Genomic DNA, 26865 nt, shown 5'->3' with positions numbered 1-26865 from the left:
AATCAGCAGGCCCTCCCCCCGTTCCCCTTGCCCCCTCCTTCTTCTTGGCCATTTGCTCTGTGGGGCGAGAGGGGCATTCTCTCAGGACTCATTCATCTTGGCCCTTGCTGACCCCCTAAGGTGACAGATGCTGTTGTGGAGATGACCATACCGGCGAGCGTGTCACAATAGAGGCGAGACGCCTCCGCACGCCACACGCGTGCTGTGCTCGCCACGCACGATGCGCAGATGCCCCTCTCTCAACATGACACCGGAGACTGCTAAGTGCCATGCTCGCAGATGGGGGTACGACGTAAAGCAAAGGATCGTTTTCTTCCCCTTCTGCCACTCCCTGTTTTATTGGGGTTATTTTACTGATAGGGCACACCAATGGCAAACTAGGGACACTTGCTAAAGAATGTGGGGTCAATCCACAGTTTGTCCGTCAGCCTTGCCTGAACTCACGGCCCTCCCCTCACTGGAGGTTGACGATTAACTGAGAATTCAGGCCCATTGTAAATAGCCGAATGGAGAGGACTCATCTGGTCAAAATAACTTGATGGGAGATTGATGGTTTGCACTTTACTGGACTGATCATTTCCTACCGCGTGCCACAGAGAAGTGGCTCAGAGGAAGTGGAGGAGATTTGAACGCAAATACAGGAGGATCGGGTTCCCCTGGTGCTTCAGGCTCTCTCTAACAATGACTCCATCTCTCTTCTTATCTCGCAAGATAATAGCAAAATATTGTGACTCAGATGACCCTCTTTCGGGACCTCTGAAAACAGGAACAGTAATTGGTGGTGTTTAAATAAAACAGTACTGCTCCATTTGTGAGCTGGTTCATTACTACTCATCATGGATCTTAACAATAATCTCGCCCTATTCTGACATAAAAGTGTTACATCAAGTTTCATCAGTCCGACCCTATCAGATGACTTTAAAGGGTAAATATACACAGTAGATTTAATCAACACAACCGAGATCCTATTTTGTCTGCAGCATGTAGTAGGATTTGTTAATAATTAATAACAGCCTTGTCCATGGAACAAAAAGGTGACTTGACGCAATGGTTCAAAGAGTGTGCTGAGAACCACACCAGTGTAATGCATTTGTCAAAGTTAAAGACACAAAGAATTTGTCAAGCAAACAACAAAACAGCCATGTCCACAAACCAATGCATTAGAGGCAAGCACTTGGTACAAAAAAAAACTGAAAAACATTTAAAAATAACCTTGCAGGAAATGTACACAATGTGGTAAAAAAATGGTATTGTTCTGCAGTTTTTGTAGACTGAATTGTAGATAATTTTTGATCAGACTGTACAGTAAATTAGTTTATTCTGGTGTCACAATTCTTGTTGTAGCAAAGACACAACAGTTGGTCTAAATTAAGCCATATACTTCTTCTCACCCTAATAAGAATTAGTAGATAGGGTCTAAAGCAGTATGGGAGTCAGCTTTAAACAATGACATCCCACCCTCAGAGGGCTTTATTAGCCCCCCAGAGTCATTAATGCTGTCATTCCAGCTAATCTGGAGGCTTTGTCTAAACATTGTTTATTTTAATTGCAAGGTTTCTCCTTCAGATACCATTTGGACCACACAATGTCCCCAAATGCATAAGGATTTGTGATCGACAAATGCTTGATATTCGATTTCTGAAACTTTCCCTTTTTTGTGACAGGCTCTTTGCCAGACTTTTTTGTCAAGATCTCAAAAAGAAAAAGAAAAAGTATATGAAGATGCAGCACAAGTTCAATTTTCTAGGAAACCGAAGAGATGATTCAAGTTTCTGGCCTTAATCAGACCTTAATAGGTCACTGGAAAAGGAGAAAGAGAGCAAAGCAGAGGTTTCCTTTGCTCAATTGAGCTTGTGGGAAGAACAAAAGAGTCAGTGAGTGAGCTGGCCCTCCTCTCGCCCATCCTTCAGCACTGCTTTGAGTCTCCAGCCCTGGGCACTGACAATGGGAAGTATCTTTTCCACTGCCACCTGAGAAGAGATGAGTCATGTGGTGGCAGCTCTTTCAACATCTTCTGGAGTTCTGCTTTGTCTTGTTTTCTACTTCCTTTTGAGAAGCCCTCTATTCTCTTGAGGTACAGCAAAACTGCCTCAGTCATTCCAGACAGACAGCATCATTGTTTAGATCCATTGAGACTAATACAACTTGGTGAATCTCTGGACCAACAAAAGCCCAGTTTGAGGTGAACCACAGCAGAACTAATGAGTACAGAATTCAAGTCTTTAGAAACCTAACTTATTCTTGGCTTCTTTCTGGAGAAACACCCAACCCAGGTCAAATAGGAAAACATAATCCAAGAGGGGCTACTTAATCTAAATTGGTTTGAGGCCAACTAAAGCAAAAATTCCACGCTTTAGTGGTATGACTTTTGTTCCTGGCTTTTATTCAGAGAACTGCTCAATCCAATTCCAACTGGATAAATGTAATCCAAATATAGGAAACTTAATCTGAATCTGGACCAACAAATACTCAGATAATCCAAAGCATAATTAATGACTCTTGTTTTCTGGCTTCTTTCTCACAATCCAAATCCAATGCCACAAATTTAATTCAAATGGAGCAAATTGATCTAAATTTAGACCAACAAAAGCATAGATTGGGGTAAACCAGAGCAGAATTTTGTGAGTGCTGTATCTAAGGAATGAAAAAAAAAAACTGCTTGATTGTCTTATCAAGTGTGGGTTTTTAGAAGTGTGATGAAATCCTCATCCTCACGTGGTTGTATAAAAACAACTGAACATCACATACATGAGGTGAGAGCGGAACGTGATTTTAACGTAGTGACAAATGAGCATCAGCTGGGTAGGAGGGAGAGATTGAGGTGGCAACTGCCACAGCTCATCGTGGTCTTCAGGAGCTATCTACTCAGTGTCAGAAAAAACAAATCCACCTTAACACAGGCCAATTACAACAGCCTGACAATGTCGCTGTCACGTGAAAGCCAATGCTGCCCTGGCACGTTCAGCCTTTCTTACCACATAAGGTCTATCCCGGGCGTGAGGCGTGGGGTCTCGCGCCACTTGTCACACCGCTGGCAGGTTGTTGTTCCCTCAGCCCTGTGCTCATTTGCCTATTAAAGCCCTCTCAGACTTCCTGCTGGGGTCCTGAAGTGCAAATCGAGGTTTTTCCAGCGAGGCCAACTTAACCAGGGCTGTGGAGATGATAACCTCCTCCACTTGTCCACACAAACTAAAGGGGGGGAAGGGGAGGCATGGGGGGAGGCAACACAACAAGCTGAAAGCCAAAGCTGAAATCGGCAGAGGAGAGAAAACCCTGACTGGTCAGCGAGGGATTGGCTCAAGGGGGGTGGAGATAACAGCTTGGGGAGAGGATTAGTCCAGCAGTGAACGGGGGTAGTGGTGGGCCAAGGTTAGCCAGGGTTTAAGGGGGTGGAGGCCTGGGAGGATCAACAAAAGGAGTATTTGGGCAGATGAAGAAGTCATCATCATTAAGCCACTGGAAGTTTACTGTCCAGTTATAAAAGTGACTGGAAAATGAGAGGGGCAAGAGGGCAACCCCGAGATACGGTCAGTAGACTACAGCGGGGTGGGATCGTGGGAGTGCCGGGCTCATTTATTAGAGTCAAAAAACGGTCTTTGTGTGACCGAGGCACTGATTTGAGTGTTGACCTTGCCGTACATTCAGCCAGAGTGAGGGCTTTAATTTAACCTTCAGCTAAATCCTGCATTTAGACAAATGCTTTATGTCAGTAATTAACAAAGGCCCTTCTGAAAACATCCTATTAGTGTAATTCAAGAATACAGGCAAGAAAACTTATGAATTTACAACACCATATCATTTAATAGGCATATTAGAGATTTTTCAATTTATCGGTTTGGATCAACATTGAATATTTTATTGTGCATGCTCATATTTTCTATTTTCACATTTAGGTTACCTTTGCCGTCATATAACACTCACTTATAGTCAATCTTTAAAAACATGAATAATTTAATAACACTGTTAAATGCAATCTTTAGCAAATGATGCATGTGAATGAATGAATATCCATTATCCATCTGTGCATTATTTTTGTTATGCTTAAATTAAATCATATCATTTGAGACTATTGATTTTAATTTTTAAAGAATTTTAACATCACCCATTTAACAGTTATTGGCCAAAACATTAAACTAATTATCAACCAGAACTGGAGAAGCATTGGAAGAACCCCAAGCATTGGAAAAGCATTGGAGCCCAAATTTCTGAGGTGGCTTCATTTAGAAGGCATTCAAAATGATCTGCACAAGTATAAATTCTCAAAGATGGGTGTGTGAATCTTTGAGCAATCCTGCACATCTGGTTAACTGGAAAAGGTCAACTACATTTTTACACCTCAAAGCCAAAGTGTTGGTGCCACATGCTCAAACACACCAATATTGGGAGTTATGTGCATGGACATGACTAGTTTTCTTACATAAGGAGTGGATTCTCAACAATAAAACATTGAGCCCCAAGCTTTATTCCAAAATCTATGGTGTCCATGGGAAAATCAAGTGTGCTGATACCATGACAACAAACAAAGAGCTCAGCCTGGGTGAAGAACAGCAAGGCTGCTCTGGCCAATAAACCAAAGACCTGCCGATGAACCCAACCCTGCATTTTACAACACAGACCACAGCTGTTAATCACTAGGGACAATAATAGTTCAACTAACGGATTAAATGCAGTTTTTTTTTTTTTTTTTTTGCTATATGATTTTTTTATTCGTTTGCCGTTTTGTGCTGATGAGTGGTGGACATTAAGAAATAGACAATTTTAAGTGTTTATGTTCCAATATAAGTGCTCTTTACTACATTTTGGCTTAAACATTTGGTAAGACCACACATTTACCTCATGGTTCCCAATGGTTTGTTTGTCCTGCTCTTGTTCTCTGGATTAAATGACCTTTATAGTCAGACATTTTTGTTACAGTGTAAAAAAGGGGTCTTGTTTAATGGCTTTGTGTCACATGAAGCACATATTATCAAAACAGACAAGCCTTATCAGGTGACAAGGGCCAAAGAGAGGTCAGATGTGTTTCCTGACACAATTCCTCCTGCTTTGACGCTTCATCCATCATTATTCAGGCGAGGAATGGCAGTGCTGGTCAAGACACCACTTCAACCAGATGTAACCGAGAGACAAAGTTTAGAGAACTATCATAAATATTATTTGACAATACAAGGCAATTCCAACTGTTTTAGGGTGAATTTTAAAATGGAAAAGTGGGTAAACCAATTTCCAGTGCTGTTTGGTTGAATCTTTGTCTGATCTTGCACATCAGATTAACTAGAAAAGGTCAATCACAGTTTTACGACCTTTCCTCAAAGCCAAACCATATGTTAATTCTGAATTCTCGCCAATTAAATGTAGTTTCCAACAGAGATGCACCAAAATTAAAATTCTGGCCGAAACTGATAAGCTAATAACTACTCTCATGATATGGCCAATAACTGATAAATGGCTGATGTTTAAATTCTGAACTATTTTGTCTAAAAAAATTAAATCAGTTTTAAATGCTACAAGTGAATTTAGGCATCACAACACAATATATGATACTGAAAGTGGATTTTCATTATGAGATTTGCAAAACATTTAACTGTTAATTATTTAATTATTAGTGTTTTTATATAGTTTTTTTAAAGATTAACTTTAAGTGGCCGTTACATGTTGGCAAAAGTAAATGTAAAAATAGGGGAAATGACCATGAATGGTTAAATATACATATTTTATAGGAATGCATCTAATTAAAATATCTCTAGTTTAGTAAAAACTGTTCACGTCTGTCAAATTCGTAATTTAAATATTCTTTGACTCTTTGAAACTCAAGTTATACGTCTCTCACTAGACCGCTATGATGACAAGCAAAATGACAGTAGCCTAAAAGGTACATTTCTGCTTGATTCCATTTTATTATTTTCAGTGTCACCTGGTGCAGATTATTTGCTTTTAAATATGAATATATGACTGAAATGAAGTATTTTGCTGTCATCAACAACAGAACTAAGTAAATTCCAAGGAAATGAACAGCTCAGAGTAGAATCTCAGAGTAGTCACAATATTTATAACATGGAGTGAACACAGCAGAACACAACTGATAATGACGTCAATACTGAGAGTTATGCACTGACATGTACAGTACTAAATGTATGGTGGATTCCCAAATGACCACTAGAGTAAGATAAATATCTTAGCAAAAAAGACTATGATTTTATGATTGAGAAGATCAATCCTGTAATCAATTTAAATAAAAGTTTGAAACTCAGAGCAAAGAAACTGCGCTTTCCCCTTCTCAGAGTCACAAAGCCACCTTTAATGAGTAAGTGACAAATGAACAATGAGTGTCTTTAATGTTCTCTGGAAAGACCCCTGTCCTTGCCCCCTCCCTACTTCCTCGCGGTGCGCTCAACTGTATCCATCATGCTCCTCTTCCTGACCCCAGGCAGCCTCTGCCACATCAAAACTGCTTTGTGTGTGTCTGTGTGTGTCTTTCTGTGTGTGTGTGTGTGTGTGTGTGTGTGTGTGTGTGTGTGTGTAGTGCGGTAACAGTAGTGTCATGCTGATAAAGCCAAGTGAGTTGCGAGTGAGTTGCAATTCATCCATTAAATATGGATATTTTTTTTACACAAACGCATCGCTTCACTTCAGAAGGCCTTTATTAACCCCCCAGAGCTGTTTCGAGCACTTATATCACATATGGATAGGCTTTGATTGACTTTCATTATAAGGCTTGGAAGGGCCAGGACATTTTTTAATATAACTCCGATTGTATTTGTCTGAAAGAAGAATGTCATATTCACCTAGGATGGCTTCAGGGTGAGTAAATCTTTAAAAAAAAACACATTTTTAGGTGAACTATCCCTTTAATCCCGCCGTTTTGCCCATTTTCGTTTATCTGGGAATGACGCACTACCAAGATGGCTGGCTCCGCCCACATTGGGCTTTAAAAATGCTCTACAGAAATCTACAGTTGACGTCACGGACACTACGTCCATATTCTTTTACAGTCTACTCTATGGGTACAACTAGTTGCGCAGAAACTACATACTTCACCTTCAAAGACCACTGACCGAGCCATTCATGCGAGAAAGCAATTAAAGAAATCAGACACTTGCCCAACTGCATGTGCTGCACACCATTTCAACTATCTTACTTACAGCAGAAGGTCTAAAGAAGTCTTCTAATCTAACATAAAGAGAGTTTATCTGAGGAGAAGCGACCATCAAGACAGTAGCATATGTTCCTCACGGGTAAATATTTGCCCTCTGTCTTATCATGAGCGGCAAGGCCACAAGTCTGGACGTTTCCTGAGGTCAGATGAGGTCCAGCCAAAACAAGAGTACTTTGGATTTCTAATTACTGTATTCAAACTAAGAGATAAAACCCTTAAAGTCCACATGAAATCAAAATTGACCCTATTTACTTTGTTAGCGCATATTACTAGTCTTGTGGTGAAAAATTAATCCGTGCAAGTTAATACACAGAAAAAAATAGTTTGCTGTCGTAATCTTTAATCAAAGTCTGAAAAGTTACTTCTGGTCTGGAATGGCGTTCCTTCTCTGATGATGTAGGTTTGACGGCTTGGGTTGGGAAACGCTTAACCACTCCCCTCAAACCGTTAGTCTGCTATGAGCAGAGATGGAGAGGAGGAGCGCTAGAGTAAAACCCTGCCCTCTGTTCAATATTCCGTTTCACTGGGAAATACGTCACAACACTGGAGAAAAGTCGTTCGCAACTTCCGGTTCACGCGGACTTTAAGACTTTCATTCATCTTCGGAACACAAATAAAGATCTTATTGCAATTTGTGTCCCTCCATAGACAAAGAAAATATATTTCCTTCATGGTCAATATATGGTCAATATAATTATTTAATGGTATATTGAAAATATACAGAATAATATATTGTGTTAATATATTACAAGACATTGCCGCTTTTTGAAAAATATGTGACAATATATTTACATATATATCACAATGTATGTAATTTTATATACAGTAATACACTTCATAACACATAGATGTACATGTGTATAAATATATTGAACATATATTTACTCGTGCAGTTTAATGTACACCTTTAGGTGAGTGTAAATGTACACTCACCTAAAGGATTATTAGGAACACCATACTAATACTGTGTTTGACCCCCTTTCGCCTTCAGAACTGCCTTAATTCTACGTGGCATTGATTCAACAAGGTGCTGAAAGCATTCTTTAGAAATGTTGGCCCATATTGATAGGATAGCATCTTGCAGTTGATGGAGATTTGTGGGATGCACATCCAGGGCACGAAGCTCCCGTTCCACCACATCCCAAAGATGCTCTATTGGGTTGAGATCTGGTGACTGTGGGGGCCATTTTAGTACAGTGAACTCATTGTCATGTTCAAGAAACCAATTTGAAATGATTCGAGCTTTGTGACATGGTGCATTATCCTGCTGGAAGTAGCCATCAGAGGATGGGTACATGGTGGTCATAAAGGGATGGACATGGTCAGAAACAATGCTCAGGTAGGCCGTGGCATTTAAACGATGCCCATTTGGCACTAAGGGGCCTAAAGTGTGCCAAGAAAACATCCCCCACACCATTACACCACCACCACCAGCCTGCACAGTGGTAACAAGGCATGATGGATCCATGTTCTCATTCAGTTTACGCCAAATTCTGACTCTACCATCTGAATGTCTCAACAGAAATCGAGACTCATCAGACCAGGCAACATTTTTCCAGTCTTCAACTGTCCAATTTTGGTGAGCTCGTGGAAATTGTAGCCTCTTTTTCCTATTTGTAGTGGAGATGAGTGGTACCCGGTGGGGTCTTCTGCTGTTGTAGCCCATCCGCCTCAAGGTTGTGCGTGTTGTGGCTTCACAAATGCTTTGCTGCATACCTCGGTTGTAACGAGTGGTTATTTCAGTCAAAGTTGCTCTTCTATCAGCTTGAATCAGTCGGCCCATTCTCCTCTGACCTCTAGCATCAACAAGGCATTTTCGCCCACAGGACTGCCGCATGCTGGATGTTTTTCCCTTTTCACACCATTCTTTGTAAACCCTAGAAATGGTTGTGCATGAAAATCCCAGTAACTGAGCAGATTGTGAAATACTCAGACCGGCCCGTCTGGCACCAACAACCATGCCACGCTCAAAATTAGGGGTGGGCGATATCTCGATATTTACGATATATCGAGATATTTTTTAAACTCGATATGGATTTTGACATATCGTATATATCGATATATTGTTTATATTTAATTCTGATTTCGCCAATTTGCTTGTTTGCCTTCTCTGTGTTGTGCTCGCGCTCGCCCTCGCCCTCCTCCGCCTCCTTGCTTTTGTTCCCCCTCCCCTCGCGTGTTGTCTCATTCAACCAAGTCCCCCGAGTTCGGTCAGGCACATCAATCTTTCCCCGCCCAGCGAGTGCTTGAAGTGCGTCAGAAACAGCGCGCGCGCGCGATCAGTTGTTGTTGGTAATTTTTTGTGTAGCGTCGACTCTCGCCGCATTGCTTTTGTTTGAGGGCGATAAAAACACTCACACTTAACATGCTCCCCTGTAGAAACGGGCCTGGCAGCTCGCGCCAGGTCTAGACACGGTGAAAGTTTCCTGATTGTGACGGATGGCCGAATTTACATGACACATTATAAATTAGCATTAGCCTAAGTTACCTATTCTGCTATATACAGTGTCAAAAAGAAGATAAGAGGATAAAGGTGGATAAAGACAGAGGTAAAGTGATGTAATGAATGAACAGTTTATCTAATTGCATAGTAGTAAGATACTGTAATTTAATGGCAGTTATTTTTACCTTAAACTTTATGCTAACAGTTGTTCTGAGTTCTCCAGAGGCCCCAGACAGTGTGATTTTGTAACAATCATGTCAATTTTTAGATGCATTTTCATCACTTTTTTTTAAATTAATGTTTTACTCTACAGTTGTGCAGTTTTGGGGGGATATGTGGCATTTTTTTTTTATTTATTTGCCAAAATTAGTAATGATATTTCTATACAGGTTTATTAAAAATAGTGCAATATGTATTATTTCTTCCTTTATTTTACAGTTAAATTATTATTTTTGTATACAGGGATTTTTTTTTTTTTAAATGTCGCAGAAGCACTTTGTTCCTACATGAACTGCCTACCTATTTGCACTTCAATAAAAAAAGACTTTGTGGTATTTGGCATATTTGTTTTTGCAGTAGTTTTCGGGGGGTTATTTTTCCTGTAAAGATATCGAGATATATATCGTATATCGAGATATAGCAAAATATATCGAGATATATTTTTTGCTCCATATCGCCCAGCCCTACTCAAAATTGCTTAAATCACCTTTCTTTCCCATTCTGACATTCAGTTTGGAGTTCAGGAGATTGTCTTGACCAGGACCACACCCCTAAATGCATTGAAGCAACTGCCATGTGATTGGTTGATTAGATAATTGCATTAATGAGAAATTGAACAGGTGTTCCTAATAATCCTTTAGGTGAGTGTATGTGAATAAAAGCCTAAATTAAATCTGTTCATCATATAAAGTGATCGAGTCTCTTCAGAAAATTTTGGACTAAACCGCTCAATTCATATGGATTAGTTTTACGATCCCTTTATGAACTTTTTGAAGCGTCAAAGTGTCAGTTGCATAGCTGTCAATGGAGGGGCATAAAGCTCTCAGATTTCATCAAAAAGATTCATTTGTGTTCCGAAGATTAACCAAAGTCACAAAGGTTTAGGCCGAAATGGGGGTGAGTAAATGATGACAGAATCCCCCTCTTATTCTATACAGTATTCTGGTCTCTTGTTATGCAGGTATATGAGCCAGTAGGATTTATTTTCTTCTGTTTTAACTTCTACCAGGTGAATATTGTAAATCTGATTACTCAAGTAAAAGCACAACAGTCCTTAAACAGAGCAGGATGACTTATGTGCCAAAATAATAATTATAAAAGCCTTAGAAAGCACCATTAATAAGACTAGTCTATGTAAAACACAGACACACAACATTCAAAAGTATCATATAATTTCTTCAAAATCAATGGCTTTCAGTAGCTGTGATCCTCTAATAAGAGGAAGATACTCTGTGTTTACTATTAGTGGAAGTCTAAGGAAAGCTATGGGACTGGATTTATTAGCAAAACATCTCTGTTTTGGCCAGGGTCCATTTATTCATGCAGTGTTTTTCTGAGATCAGGCGAGAATTCAGAGTCAACTGTCTTTTCTCTCTCTGTCTCAGCTAGAATGTGGAGTCCAACATTGGTCGTGGTCACCGTGACTTTGGCCAGCCCGCCCCTGTTAGCTTTCACTCCCCACCCCTCACCCCATCTCCCCTGAGCTAGTATTGGTGACCTTGAGCTTAGCCGAGTGTGTGAGAGGCTTCAGAGCACAGAAGAGGTCGAAGAATGCTACAAAATTTGGCTAGAGCTCTAGGTTTAATTAAAACAGAGTGTGGAAAAGAAACAGAGTGTGATTTTTATGAGGTTCATCGCCTTCTCATAGTGAAGGAATCTCTGAAGCATTTCCAAGTGAAAACGCCAAGTTTGACAGGTTCATTCAGTACACCCAAAGAATGTAAAAAAAAAGACATGTTGTGAAGTATTTGTGCATGTGTTGGATAATAGCAGGTATAAAAATGCAGAGATCAGGGTGGTGGATACAGCTCTATTTACGACTATAGTAAATTTGACCTTTCGAGTCTTCATGGTTTAAAACTTCATGGTTTTAGTGATCTGAGTGAATAATGAATACTCAAGACATTTGTGTCCTGCAAAATATTTTTTTTTTTAAAGTGGCATCTGACAAATCACGTTAGCAGCAGGTTTCCAGAAAAGGCACAGCTCATGAAAAACACACTCTGTACTCTGTTAAGGCATGAAAATCAAGTTACTCTTGATTGCAATTTTTCACATTTTCCATGTGAACAGCATGTACTTGAGCAGACAAGCCAAAAAAAAGGGCAAATCAGGTTACAGGTACAGAGAGAGAGAAGAATTAAATACTGGAATAAACCAGAGGACAACCTCAACTACCATAACACACAGAGGCCATGAGAGCTATTGAATAATACCTTCTCTCGTCCACAGTCAGGACTAGGACTTTCTGATATTCCTCTTCGAATCCATTTATGTTGGTTCTGTTTACCCTGCTCTTATCCATGTTAGGCTGCTTGGATTGGATGGGCGGGAAGTTCTTGCCCAGAACAGAACCATACCGCCAATCCAAACTGTATGCTAATTGTCCATCATCTTTGAGGGTAGTGGTCCTGAAAGAACTTATTTTAATTCACCCCCTCAACAACAGTTTTTTTGTCTCTGAAGAACCAGCGTAGCCTGGCCTGTAATTTAAATTTACATAGCCTGTGAATTTAAAAGTGTGATTTCCAAACCTGGAAAAGTTCATGTAAATTAATAAAAGCCTTATAACTCCATGGGCATTTTTATAATAAATTTACATTTTGCTAGTTATGCCAAGCTCTAAAACATGTTATCTGGTATATCATTATCTAGTAAACCACAAAAAAATGTCATGGGCCCTCGAATGCTGCTGTGGACAATGGGGCTACGGAAGTCAAAATGTTTGAGAAACTCTAGGTGAAATGAACAGTGCGTTTACACTGGCACAAAAAACACAACAATCGGAATATGTTGCACACGTGTAAACACAAAAATCCGCACAAGATTTGATTTTTCTGTCAACCGTTCTGAGCCACTTCCAAATGTGTTTTCAAATCAGATACATATCCAATATCTGGACCTATCTAAACATGTCTTAGACCGACGTCTAAACATCTGATTCCCCATGTGATTCCATGTGAGGTCAAGGGTTTTTGACACATTTGCCCACAAAAATCGCTTTTTGGTTGATTATGATCACACTTTTCGAACTTTAGTTAGTGTTTAATGTTGTTGTTAGAGCATAAACAACATCTGCAAAGTTACAACGCTCAAAGTTCAAAGCAAAGGAAGATATTTGCTTTTAAAGAAATAGTTTTTTAAGGACTACAACAAACGGCTAGTAGGGACTACACAACATTCCTCCCGGGTTAGTGACATCACCATCCTCATAATTTACATAAACCCCGCCCCCGGGAACACGCAGTCCATGTTGAGTAGAGGAAGAGTTGTTGTAGTAGAGCACATTTGTGAGTCTGCTCAAACTGTTGCATCCGTCTTTTCATATGCAATACAGTACGTACAGTAACACAAATGCAATCGCATGTCACTCTGTAGGCATCTTACAACAGTTCCCACACGAGCGATTTTATAGATTATCATGACAGAATATGCTAAGAGAAGATAGTTAACTCCACATCAGCTACATAAATTCATCAACTAACCATTCAGAAATGTCCTGTTGCATTCTACATGTTGTCACTTCTTGAGTCTCTCCATCATTGTCTGACTTTAAACATGAAGGCAGGACAGTTTCTGACATTTTAGTGCATGTCTGTGTGAAGTAATCGGAGCTGCTAACACACACACCCACACACACACACACACACACACACGAAGCCCCGCCTTCTGTGCCGGGAGCAGCAGCTCATTTGCATTTAAAGGGACACACACGAAACCACACGTTTTTACTAACCCTCAAAAAGGGACAATTTTAACATGCTGTAAAAAATTATCTGTGGGGTATTTTGAGCTAAAACTTCACATACACACTCTGGGGACAACAGAGACTCATTTTACATATTGTAAAAATGGGCATTATTACCACCCCTTTAATGTCCTATAATGAAGCAGACATGCCTGTATGCGCTCACACTATTGTGCTGGAAACTTTATATATTAATAAGTGATTGCGCAAACACAAAAACATTCAGAACATTCAGCTTTTATCTTATCCATGCTGGCAAGTAATCATGGTACCACTCGACGTGAATTATATAAATCATTTCAATAGCACGACCATTGAAAACCCGAGGGTCAACCATGGCGCATAGTAAAACGATCACCAACAGAATCTTTTTGGACTGGGATTAATGTAAACACAGATATTGGATACCAGTTGTGTCTAAAGTGAACGTAAACAGGCGGGACAAACATTGCATAAAGCCTAAAAATAATCGATTATTAAATTATGTTTACAAGAAAATACTGTTACAGTCTTTCTACTTCAAAATTTCTACTTATTTCAATGTGTTACTCGCCATGTAATTATTTGTGAAATTTATAAGCAATTTCTAAGTACAAAAATTGTTCCTTCACAAATTATTTTCAATACAACAGACATTATATTAAAATGTTTGATATAATAGAGAGAAGTGCATATTTTATGCTAAATCTAAAAGTTCCTGGCTCAAATGCAGAGATCAGCATTGCTAATCTAGTGTTGAACTGCAGTTATGTGGGACAGCGCTCACACACAGCCTCCTCGTCCTTCATCGTGACATGTCTTCCTTCAAGCCGAGCTGCTGGCAACCTCTAAGATTTGTTTCCAGTCATGTTTCCTAACAAATGACTGGAGGCCGGTGCAGATAAGCTGTGCGTGCTGAAGACATTAGCCTTTTGAAGGAGAGGAGGAGGACCCATCTGCTCCAGATAAGGGCCGTCCTGCTCGTCAGCGCCCAGGATAACCATGACAGGACAAGGAGATGCACATCCATCTGTGCCACATCCCAGAACACAAACACATCAACACAATCATCTGTGCTCCTCCTTCCTTTTAAACTGTACAAACACAGTTAACTGGGGCTGCGATTCAATGCCTGAAATCTGCTCTCTTTGTAAACACTGGATCATAACGTTCACACATTCACAGCCTTGTACTTAATGTCAGGGCCATAACCACTACAGACACTGAGGGTACATGTCCATCCAAAATTAGGTTCTTAAACTTTTACATTGCCTCCACCTCCAACTTTGAAAATCATGGTCAGATATACTTGTGTATTGTGTTATTAAACACATAACACTAATATAAAATATTAATACTGGGGTCTTGCTCTCCAAATATTAGTTATTGTTAGTTTAAACATTCATAGTAAAATTTTCAATTATGCAAATCATCCTTTTTTCATTTTTTTTTACTGTAGTTTTAGTATATGGGTAGTTGAGATTAAATTTCAAACCAGATTCTTGTGTACTGACATGTTACAATTCAAGCTGAGAGAATATTTGTTATTAAACTGCAGGAAAAAAAGTGATTAAAAGGTTAAAACTAGAAATAAACTAGAAAACACTTTCCTTAAATATATATAAATTTTAACCTAAAACCTAAAAAATGTTCACTACCAACATAAAGTTGTTTATTTATTATTTTAAAAGTTTAATAAATTGATACCATTTCATAAAATCGTTTCTGTCCAAGGCTGCACATTATTTATTTTGCTGTTGGTTCTGCTTTATCTTGTACAGTAAAACTTGCCATGCGGGAAAAAAAAACCCAGGGTGACAAAATGTAAGAAAACGGCTTTCAGGTCCAAACAAAGATATATTGGCTGATGTGAAGGGCTTCGGAGGGGAGCAGCCCACCTCCCGAGAAACGATCAATGCACATGAAAGCAAGAGGTCACCAACCTTTGACATCTCCATTCAGAGGGGGGAGGGGATGTGATCTTTTGTAAAATTAGCTACATTGATCCAATTGTGAGATATTGTCGAATCCAACCCCAGACTGTGCAGCAGACACTTCTTTGAAATGTGTCTTTCCAAAGCTAAATAATGACACCCAAACTCTTTTGGACACACACACACTCATATACATGTATATATAAAGATTAATAATAACAAATAAATTAAATTAAATAATAGACTATTTGGAAAGCTTGTATTTTGTCATATGAAAGTGAATATTGTAAAATAATTTAAAAGAATTCATCACATTTGAAACTAATCTCTAATTTATCTGTGTGATATTAATCAGTAATTGGAGAATGTTTAGATGCTTTGGCTCATATTAAATCAATCAATATCGGAGCCCCTCTGTCTTTTTTACGCACAGGGAAAGACAATGCAAAGAACTGTTTCGTGCATTCTTGCCCTGTCGTTAAATAAGGGGACAGGTTAAAAGTTTACAAGGGGCCAGGCAGAAGACAGCCAGGTCTCTGCTGCAACAGGACAGGGGTCACTGCTGATTCCCAGAGCCGTCAGGTGTGTGTGTGTGTGTGGGGGGGGGGCATCATTTGATCACATTAAACTTCAAGGTGGAGGTAAACTTAATTTCAAATCGAGCATGCAGTTTTGAGCAAAGAATGCTTTTTAACATCAGATTGAATTTATGACAGACAAAAAAAGAAGGTCATGGAGTGTCATGGACAGATGGTCAGATGCACCAAGAACACTTTATGACAGATACTAGAGGTCAAGGAATGGTCAGTTTGTACAGTGTCATTACCACCTTGGACTGTTTCACATAATACTGTGTTGAAAACAAAATATCTGTATCAAAGTTGTGAGATTCATTGAGACAAAGCACTCTCAAAGCAATTATAACGAGAACTATCTAATGAGACCCTAGCAATTATAGTGAGCAATCTATATGCTATTAAATTTAAATCAAATGACTTAGCTATATTAAACATATTAATATCATACTAACATGAGCAATACAATTTCTACTGTATTTGTCAATCTTTGTTAATATCAGTTAATAAAAATGCAACTTTTCATTGTTTCTTCATGTTACGTCAAAGTGTATTAACTTATTTTAACAAAGACAAATTTTGATTTTAATAATGTATTAGTAAATAGGAAATAGGAAAATTAAAGACCTTTTCGATGATGGTAAGCAGCCAAAAGTTATATTGCTAGAAAACATAGTTTAAATATTTGTAACATTGGAGTTTTCTGTACTCTGCCTAAAGGCACAATATCACTGAACCAGAATATTCAAGAGAAATGTATAAATGTAAAGTATTACAGAGGCAAAGGACAAAAAAATGAAAAAAATGTTACGTATTCTTACAGGAGAAGATGGCACATTTGAAGGGTTTGGAGTGTTTTGAAACTTGTAAAAAATATGTACAAAAGCCTTGCAAAACCCAAATAAATATTAAAAACACATGGTGTCAACCAAATTATTGAGAGACATAAAAAGCAATAAAATTGAAAGAAATAGTAAACTGTTGTTAAAATGTTTGTGCTGTACAGAAAAATATTTCCTAATTTCTGCAGTTTTAAATTTAAATTCTGCAGTTCCACTATAGAATGACAAAAAAATCCTAAGGGTTAGTTCCCCCCAAAAATAAAAATGATCCCATAGTTTACTCACCCTCAAGCCAACCTAGGTGTATATGACTTTGTTCTTTCAGACAAACACAATCGGCGTTATATTAAAAAATATCCTGGCTCTTCCCAGCTTAATAAGATTTTGAAGCCTAAAAAAGCACATCCATTCCATCATAAAAGTAAACAATATGTCTTCAGGGGGTTAATAAATGCCTTCTGAAGCAAAGCAATGCGTTTTTGTAATAAACCTAGGTCTAGGATGGCTTGAGGGTGAGAAAATTATGGGATAATTTTCATTATTGGCTGAACTAGACCTTTAAGAAATGCAATACTGCCATAAAACAACCCTTAGAAACTCAGGTAACTTTACAGTGTCATTGTTACATTACGTTACTATAGTAATAACTATAAATTATGCATAATTACATGCAACTAACCCTGAACCAAACCCTAACCCTATAGTAAGTACATGTAGTTACTTCATATTACTCAGTACTTAAATGTATAATTACACTGTAACAACGACACCTTAAAATAAAGTGTAACCGAAACTCTATTTCGCCACTCTCTATACTTGATTCTGACTGGTCATAAATCGCAGCATTCTGAGGTCAAATATTTTTTATAATGACATGTAATAAGAGGGTTAATATACAGTCAGGGTGATACCTCTCTGGTTCACATCAGGGTCCTGAACAACATTATCCCTCACTTACCTTCTTATTACTTATCTAGTCATTTTTTTGTTTCAGCTAGTGGTGGTTTGTGTGTGAGGCAAACTGAATGAGCAGGAACTGTACAAACTGAACAGTGTGTCCTGAAATGTCTATAAAAACACATAATAGCTCAAATGGATTTCCAAACATTCAGCCTGCCAAGAAACACTTTACACTGCACCACAGTAATACTATTTACAGCCTCTTACTTTTCACCAGAAATCTATTAAAAAACATAATTTCCTTGTTTACAACAACCGGCCAGAAATGCTGCGGCAGCTAACAGATTGATGAGCAGCATTTAATAAAAGCAGTTCAACTAAACCAATGGAGTATCTCAAATAATGTTTAACTAACAATATAACAATGATCAATTGGCTTCTCCTGCTCACTTGCTGACAGCTGAACCTCCTCCTCTGACCTTCACCTGGTAACCATGGCCACATCAGGAGGAAGCAACATTTATCTGTGCTCCTTGAAATCTGCTTTCTTTCGCTATCATGATCTTGAGGCAACATGTTTATGACCCACATTTATATTTTCAAGGCAGATTCGGCTTTTTGAAACAAAATAACTGGTCCCTCAATCCAGCCCTATGCAAACTTTAAGAAGCAGTAGAGCTTAATGTGGCTATTATAATCTTGACTGATGCACTGTTGATCAAATCCACTGGAACAGGGAACAGGCTGCTTAAGAAAGAAAGAAGCACCTGCTGATTGAGACTATTCCAAGAGTTTCAAACAATAAGAGGTATTTTTGCAGCACGATGTGTGCATCTTTTTATCTTTCCATCTGCACACGTCAGCTTTCTGCTTTTCTACAGCGCAGAGATGACCAATACAACAAAATAAGGCCTTACAATGATTGCCACCACTTTTAAATGAGCATTAGTTGCCCAAATACATTCAAAATGTTGGGGTAAAATGTTTGAATGTTTTTAAAAGAAGTCTCTCATGCTCACCAAGGCTGCATTTATTTGATAAAAAATACAGTAAAAGTAATATTGTGAAATATTACTGAATAAACTTATTAAAGGGATAGTTCACTTTGAAATTAAATTTTGGTATGTTTTAGCTTACCTCAAGGGCATCCAAGATGTAGGTGTCTTTATTTCCGCAGTAGTTTAAATTTTGATATTTTTAGGTCAAACCGTTCTTGTCCGTCAGTCATTTCATGCAGGTCTATGGTCACTGTCTCAAAGAGCATGCACAGAGTCCAAATTAAACAATTCCCCATCGTAAGTACACATTGATGGCCTAAGACACGAAACGAGCGGTTTGTGTGAGAAAACGAACAGTATTTATATCGTTTTTACCTCTTGTAACACAACCACGTCCAAGTGGTCTGAGGGCGCACGCGCTTCCTGGTGTGTGACGTGTGCGCGCATTCTGGCTTAGTCTGCGCAAGCGCCGGACGTGATCTCGGATGTGTACAAGAGGTAAAAACGATATAAATACTGTTCGTTTTCTCACACAAACCGCTCGTTTCGTGTCTTAGGCCAACAATGTGTACTTACGATGGGGAATTGTTTAATTTGGACGATGGAGAATTGTTTTAATTTGGACTCAGTGCATGCTCTTTGAGACAGTGACCATAGACCTGCATTAAATGACTGACAGACAAGAACAGTTTGACCTAAAAATATCAAAATTGAAACTACTGCAGAAAAAAAAAAACTACATCTTGGATGCCCTTGAGGTAAGCTAGAACATACCAAAATTTAATTTCAAAGTGAACTATCCCTTTAAGTTAGTATACTGTAAAAAAAAAAAAAAAAAGTATTGATAGACCATTATCCAGTTTTTGGCTATTTTCAATTTATCATCATTACACAGTGTCCAACCAACCAATTAATAGAAGTGTTACCTTTGTTTCAATGCAAAAATCTAAAGGCAGACTTGCCGATTAACAGATTTAAAATTTTTGAGGGAATTTTAAGTAAGCTTAATCAAATGAAAATTAGTATTGTAAGATTATCTTTAAGACAGTTCTACCCAAATTCTCATTAAAATAATGCATCTGGCAAGTTTTTATTTTTATTTTAATTATACTTAATGGTGATTATCATGCAATAATTTAAACACAAATAAAAGGCAGTACAACAAATGATACCATGATATATGAATATGTAAATAATATATTAAATAATGTATAATGACTCTACTACAGAAATCATTCAAATTAGTATTTTTGCCATTTCAATATGGACAATTGAAAGGAAAATGTGCTTAATTTTCATGAATATAATGTCATAATAGGCTTCGATTTCTTTAGACAATGATTTTCTTTTGATTTTTTTTTCTGACTATTTTTAAATAACAGCGATCTACAAAAATGAAACAACTGCATAAACACCAAGCATTTGCCATCAACTGATTAACTGTCCAAAAAGTGACACTATAAATCACCACCAGGAAGAAATGAGAGAAACAGCATCTATAATTATAATGGTAATTTAAGCAACTTAATTGTGTGCTGGTTTTGCTCTTCTTTGTTCAGTGATTGATCATCGTGTTACACAGATCAATACTGGATACTGAACGCCGGCCCCTCTTGACATTATGGATATCCAATGTAGTTTATAATAGATTTTCTTCCAACCCCCTTCTGTTATGACAGAAAGAAGACCAGCACACACATGGTCATGTCAAAACATAATAAAAGAAAGAAAGAAAGAGTACATTTAATATCACTGAGGGGAAGGCCTTGTAAAACTGTTACCGTGGTAACAGGAAAACTAAAAATAAGAAATCAATCAACAATGAAGGGTCTAAGTCACATTCAGCTCAGCTGTGTTATCTATGTAGGAGATGTCAAGCAGCTTTCAGCAGAACCTTTGTGTGCTCCCTGCAGGTTCCTGGCCCACAGAGACAAAGGGTTTCATGTATAACCATGGACAAGAGCTTTAGAGTGAAGGTCTGCATAATTATTGGCAACCAACAAACAGCAAACAATCCTTGGCTCTCTTTTCAGTCGGGCCTTTGGAACCATGATGAATTTAAACTCAGGATGAATGGACTTCAGGAAGAGGAGTGACGGTTGCTGTCTTAAAAGCTGACGGGCCAAAATGCAACCAAGGGAGCTGGTTAGCTGAACCCATTATCCTTGATAAGCATGTCTATGAAGATATGAGAGCACTGTGTGTAGAGTTTTGAACTGATGCAACACTGAGCAATTACTTTACATGACATTTTAAAAAACAGAAGCTTTTCAAAAACCTAGACAGTGTGTGAAAACAGTTGGTGGGTATGATATCTACAACTTATTCTCAATGATTTATGAGGATTTAAAACTGGGCAACATTGTGAATAATGATATCACAATTTCAAAGATTTTAATGAAATTAGCCCTTGTGCGAGTTACGCTGATATCCTTAGAGGACAAAAATGCCATAAACATTTGAAGCTTGGGAGCACAGACTTAAGTTTGGTCTTATTTTACAGAAGGCCTGGCAGATCATTGTTGAAGCAAAAAAAAAAGTTTAAAAAGTGAAACAAAAGAAAGCTAGAGGTTTTAGTTTATGAAAATGATATATGAGCAATATTTTATATAAAATATATAATTAATAAAACATGTTGAACTCAAAAACTGCTAGAAAAGCAAAGCCATAAATCTAAACCAGTTGTATTCAAAATTTGAGGCTGATATCTCAAAAACTGAGCTTTCAGTGAGATTTTGTTTGGTTGCAGTACAAAACATTTTCTATTAGATGCCAGCAAAGCTCCACTGGTATAGGATTTGTGATTTGCACTACAGTATAATTTCTCTCTCTCTCTCAAACAATACATGCACAAACACACACTGTCACAAACAACTTTTTTTTAGTACACACATACAAACACTATATAGGAATAGGAAAATAGCGAGTATTTGCTTCATAGGCAAAACATGAGAAAAAGCTGCCATCTGGTAAAATTGTTTTTCATTTTGAAGCCTTGCCAACAGAATGAAAGCCTATTAAGGTGTTAGTTCGCCCATAAAATGTAAATTCTGTCATCAATTCACCCTCATGTCGCTCCAAACGCGTAAGAATTTCATTCATCTTTGAAACACAAATGAAGATCTTTTTGATGAAATCTGAGCGATTTCTGTCCCTCCATTGAGAGTCTACGCAACTACCACTTTGACGCTTCAAAAAGTTCATAAAGAGATTGTAAATGATGACAGAATTTTCATTTTTGGGTGAACTAACCCTTTAACAAAGACTGCATCATTTTACAGTTAAATGGCCCTGGGATTAAAAATCTCATAAAGAAAGACATATCTGTCACTACTTCCGTTTCATCATGACATTAAACAGTTTGAATTTATTTGGCTACAGTGGCGTTTAGTGTAAATTTTGATTCCTTTGTGAACAAAACACACAATTTAAAGAAATTTCAGAGAGAATATACAAACTGACATTGAGTATCATCAAACGGTCTAAAAATACCAAGACTTGTTAATCAGTAATTTTCTAGTTAAATCTCCCAGCAATAGTTCAACCCACCAAAAGGGCAGCACAAGATCAGAACCTTGACTCCTGGAAAGTAACACTATTCTTTCTCCACCCCTCCAAAAAAGGGAAGCCAGTCAGTCAAAACCTCTTTTAAGTGAGAGAAAGAGATGTCTCCTTACATGCTACGTGAAGACCGGCTGATGGCAGCAATGTAACAGAGGCTATTCTTATCTCCTCCAGATTAACTTCCAATTGTTTTGGGCAAACAAAGGCCTCATCTTAGGAAACCACCCCCTAAAGGTCCAGATGGTCACCGTCCAAGACCCCTGACCTAAAGGCTCCGCCAAGGGACACAACTGCACATGCCTCCAGCACAAGGCCACCCAGCAAACCTTGTCTTTTAAGCCAATCAAGCAAGGACTCACACTTTCATAAGCTCTAAGCTCGTGCTGATAAAGTGGCATCTTAGCCAGTTGGTCTGGCTTACTAATCACCCTAGAGTGGTAAATTAGAAGCAGGAGGAACCAGATTGAATTACCACTAAAGACTGATTGCACAGAGAGTGTATAACTTAATACCTGACCAATGCCATCTTGATTACAACCTGACCTCACTTGAGCCTCGGTTTCTCCCAAGGGTTCTTCTTCAACTCATCTAAAAAGCTGCTTGTTTCAGACGCTGGGATCCTTCTGAAGTCTGTACAGAGATGCAAACTAGCTGTTTAAACTGTCAAAGCGAAAGTTCTTACACTCTCTTCCATTTGTCCTGTTGTCGACAGACTCAAGCGTGTGGAGTATGTCAGAAACTGAATGCACATCTGTATAATGTATCCAGTGTAGACAGCGTCAGTGATTATAATGGGTTCTATTTGCTCACGCTCACATTCAGTGTAGGCAAACGTCAGCCGCTAGGTGACTGGATGCCAGTGGGCGGTGCATATTGTGCGATGATGTATAACTATTCATCAATAGAGACAGAGCGCATTTAGGCCACGCCCACACCGAGGGGGGGGGGGGGGGCAATCCAACTGTCTCCATTGACTTTGCATTGCGGGAAGCTGCCTCCTTGTCATTTCTGACTTATAACAAAAAAACAATTTGCTATGTGACAAGGTGTACAGCAAACAAGCTAAAAAACCCAGAAATAAGTTTTTATAATCTGTCGACCCCAAAAAACAAGCGTTTAAGGACACAAAAGTGGATACAGGCTGGAACGAATGGGTAAATTGTGGGATCCTGACACTCAAAATGCACTGTGTCGCCATGTTGTCACTGTCATGTGACTTACCAGCGTCAGTTACGTCACTTCACTGCCATTCACAAATCCTCTCCCATGGCCTCATGGGATAGCTAAGTGGTCATCTTATGCACACTTCAGAATCTTGCCGGAAGAAGTACGTCATCCGGTTATTTTTTGATTACTCTTTTATGAGTACTGTGAATTCGGACAAACTTCTTTGTCACATACTGTTTCTCGCCTACTAGTAGGGAAGTATGCGATTTCGATTTCGGATGCAGCCTATGTCTTGCTCTGGAGGCAGTCATATACAAATATATTTGCCCATGTGATGTCACAGAACCCGCAATATCAAAACAAGCTGTTTTTGGCGCTTGATTAAATAAATGCTTTGTTTATAATGAGGAGTACACTTTAAGCTATGAAACTTGCAGAATGTTTTAATGGTTCAAAGACCTTTAATAAGTCAAAACATGAAGGCAAATTTGATTTCTCGTCATGACCCCTTTAATTCCCCAAAATGTTTTCAACACTGATGATAATAATAAGAAATGTTTCTTGAGCATCAAATGAAGACTGGGGTAATGATGCTGAAAATTCTGCTTTGCATCACAGGAATAAATTATATTTTATAAAATAAGTACATATATATAAAAAGGTCAATTTTAGAGAAACAAAATTGGTTGAAAATGTTGTTTAATGCGGACTTCACCATAATTTTATTGTATTTTTCATCAATTCAGCTATAGGTCATCAGAAAAGTGGAATTTACTTCATGAAAAAGAAGTCAGTTGTATGATAGCAATGACAGCTTTCTGAGGTTGACTTTCAGTTTCATTACCAAATGCATGTTTAGGAGTCCAGCTTTCTCGTAGCTGGCTTTTGACTTAGGCTCCGAAGTGTCTGTGACCTCTAAGGCCACCGAGCAGAAATGTTCAGGGGGTGGGAAAGAATGAGGCCGCGAGGACAGAGGAATGTGACCAAAACATTGACTTTAAACCTTCAGGTCATGGGACCTTGAAGAACATCAGATGAATGTCCAGTTTAGATGGGAATGTGGTCAAGATAGACTGGTTTATAGACACTGCACCAGGAATGCAACCTAGGATTCCCTGAGGGTCACTGACTGAATATGACACTTTAACACCTATATATATATATAAAACATCATTCAGTTCATGACTTTATAACAGCTAACGAGAGAATTTGCAGTACCTTGCAATGTGACATTCTATAATATTTTCTAATTCTTTTATAATTATCACTGTACTTATGATCAGTTTTGTGGCCTCATATTAATTAGGTGAATATATAGAGTATTTGGCTAAAAGAAAGTCAAATAAAGAACATTTTATTTTATAAAATGATGACCATGCACAAAACCTATAATAAACTCTTAAAAATAAAGGTTCCAAACGTTTTTTGTTGTTGTTGTTGTTGTTATAGCAATGCAGTTTAAGACCCATTTTGAGTTCACCGAGGTTTACAAGAACCTTTCTTTGAACATTTCTTAAAATCATCATATTTGTCTTTGTGTGAAATATTAGTCTGAAGAACATTTTTCCAGTATAAATAACTAATTCTCCTGTATTACGGCTTTCAACAGGCTTAAAAAATAGGACAAATAATTAAAACAAACAAATGATTTAAACAAAAAAAATATCTAGAATGATGTTTTAGCCTTATTGCTTTAAAAAATCTCACCCATATAATAATGACAGCAGCGAACCCAAACAAACAGAGCCCGAGATAAACAAACAACAAATGTCCAGCAAGCTCTCAGTTTTGACGAAAGTGTCAACCACACTAATGATGGTTTACGCTTTTAACAGTTTATCTTTGATTGTTTATTTTCTACAACAACTTTATGACCGCTAGTGTGATTTAATTTGACGTATGAGCCCTAAACACAAAATATCGTTTAATAAACTGTAAGTTACGCTATTTCATTCACATGTTGATTCTGTCATTGACAAAGCATAAAAGTTTAGCAACATATTGGAGTAGAGTTTGCGTTCGCCTAAAATTTAATCATTATCTTTTCGGTCTTGTAAGCACCTGTAAATAAGTGTTTTGAGCCAAATGATATGCTATCAAGCTTCATTGCTGGTTAGTAAATATATTGCGTAATTGTTGGCAAACACAGAAAGAAGAGTCAAGCCTTTTATTTCAGTCAGTAAGAATGCATGTTTTGACCAAACTCTGTTTGTTTGGCATTAATCCTGACTCAGCCTTGAACTATACCATGCATTGGAAATTTAAATCCCACAGTTTCTGAATAGACAATATGCGATGAGCGGGTTTGTGATAACTTACCGAATTCTGTGAGCAGATGAGAGGTTTCGTCCAGATGTAAGAGCTCGGATTTCTCTTCGCTTCTCTTCATCAGATTTCACTTCTTCATCTTCTCTCTCGCGCACTGACTGGGACTGACGTGCCGCTGGGAAGCTCGACATGACGTCAGGAGGACTGACTGTACGTTCTGTCACGTCACGTACACATCTGCCCAAAACATCCAGCTCCGGGAAACAAACAGGGACAAACTGAGGTTTTAGACGTCTTATTACAAAGATTCATAATAATAATCTAACTTTTTAAATGTACAATAAACTTGAATACGTCCAATGCTTAATTATGCAATAAAGTCAAATAAATAATCGTGCCTCTTTCATAATTTAGCTAATATCAACAAATGATTCGATTCCCGTCTTGCTTTAATAACAAAGAACGTTTTAGTAGACTGTGCACTTACTAGACCAGCAAGACAAACTATTCATTTAGGCTTTATTTGGGAATTTAATAATGTAAATAATAATAATAATGATGGTGTGTACAAATTCTGGTGGCTTTGTTTTTTGTTTTATTTGTCAACCATTAAAATCTTTTAATTCTGGATGATAGGCTACTTATTTATAGGATATAAAATAATAAATAAAAAAATAAATTAAATAAGTCATAAACTGCTGTTCCAGGCAGACTCTGGAATACAGAGATTTTGAAAACCTCATAAAATGACTCTTGAATCAAGATGTACACCAAATTCTTATAATGGTATACAGTGCCGGTCAAAAGGTTGGAAAGATTACTATTTTTAATGTTTTTTTACAGAAGTCTCTTATGCTCATCAAGCCTGCATGTAGCCTATTTGATCATATTAAATATTATTACAATTAAAAAAAATGTTTTCTATTTTAATATATTTTCAAACATAATTTATTTCTGATGCAAAGCTGAATTTTCAGCAACATTAGATCCTTCAGAAATCATTATAATAATATGCTGATTCATTATCTATCTTGGAAACAGTTGTGCTGCTTAATATTTTTTTGGAACCTGTGAT

The 26865-nt window shown here is 38.0% G+C and overlaps 1 protein-coding gene across 1 annotated transcript in view; it reads right to left on the bottom strand.

Moving 5' to 3' along the window:
* Nucleotides 1-25927, bottom strand: part of greb1l (GREB1 like retinoic acid receptor coactivator) — a 57047-nt gene extending 31120 nt beyond the window's left edge. The window contains exon 1 of the mRNA XM_081373744.1: nucleotides 25842-25927. The gene's annotated coding sequence lies outside the window, so the exon portion shown is untranslated. The remainder of the gene's footprint in view (nucleotides 1-25841) is intronic.
* Between the last annotated feature and the right edge of the window lie 938 nt (nucleotides 25928-26865).

This window comes from Scardinius erythrophthalmus (genome assembly GCF_964197995.2).
Source record: "Scardinius erythrophthalmus genome assembly, chromosome: 9".
In the NCBI taxonomy this organism is placed as follows: Eukaryota; Metazoa; Chordata; class Actinopteri; order Cypriniformes; family Leuciscidae; genus Scardinius; species Scardinius erythrophthalmus.
This window is presented reverse-complemented; position numbering and strand designations above follow the sequence as displayed.